The sequence below is a fragment of the Stegastes partitus genome, unplaced genomic scaffold, assembly GCF_000690725.1.
Source record: "Stegastes partitus isolate 25-593 unplaced genomic scaffold, Stegastes_partitus-1.0.2 Scaffold2132, whole genome shotgun sequence".
Taxonomy (NCBI): domain Eukaryota; kingdom Metazoa; phylum Chordata; class Actinopteri; family Pomacentridae; genus Stegastes; species Stegastes partitus.
This window is the reverse complement of record NW_007579863.1, coordinates 8,641-9,504: the sequence shown is the minus strand read 5'-3', so window position 1 is coordinate 9,504 and position 864 is coordinate 8,641.

The following is an 864-nucleotide window of genomic DNA, read 5'->3' as shown; positions in this document are numbered from 1 at the left end:
CACGGTAAGATGATGAATGCACAGCTCCGTCAGCTATGAATATCTTCTCGTTTTGCCAGCTTCTCTTCAACCTTTCTGAGCTCCTATTGTAGAGAAGGTTAGCCTGACACTGTGCTGGATGAGAGGAAATAGCAAAACGCAGGCTGTAGATGAGCCATGTCAACAGGGTAGAATTTATTCTAAAGAAAGGCTTTAACCCAAATTTTGCAAATATTTCCATCCATCCATCTGTCCGTTCAGTAGTTTCAAACCCAGAGCCTTCATGGTGTGAGGAATTAGTGCTAATCAATGTGCATTTGATTTCACAAAAAAAAAGCTTAAATCTCACTAATAGGAGAAACACTGCAGTAAGAAAAAAAAAACAACATAAAAAAAGCTTTAGAAAGCCTGCGAAAACCAACTGAGGTTTATTCAGCATAACATATTAATTGGCAATGGCAAACCAACAGCTTGGTTTCAGCCCACATCAGTAGCTCGCTGCATTTTGTCAAGCGGAGTGAAAATATTCTGTGTTAATTCTGTTCACCTCTTGTAGTGAGCTGCTGTATTTCTAGCAACAAAGGCTCGGAGAAGACTGATCCGGCAAACTCGCAGTGCAAGACAGGGGTCGCACCAAGCACGGATCAAGGCTATTTTTGTCGTGTAAAGTTGCGTGTTGTAGAGCTCAAAGAAAAGCTCGGAGGGGTTGTTCAAAACAAAAGCAGTGTTGGAAAAACAGCAGTTCAAAGGCTGGATGGTGAGCCACCAGTTGGGAAATGCTCTGCCAGGGACGGTGGGGTTTCGTCAGTCGGTTGTTCCACCGCTTTTGTGCAGACGGAAATGTCTCGAATGGTATTTTAGGAGTTGCCATAAAAGTTGGTACAA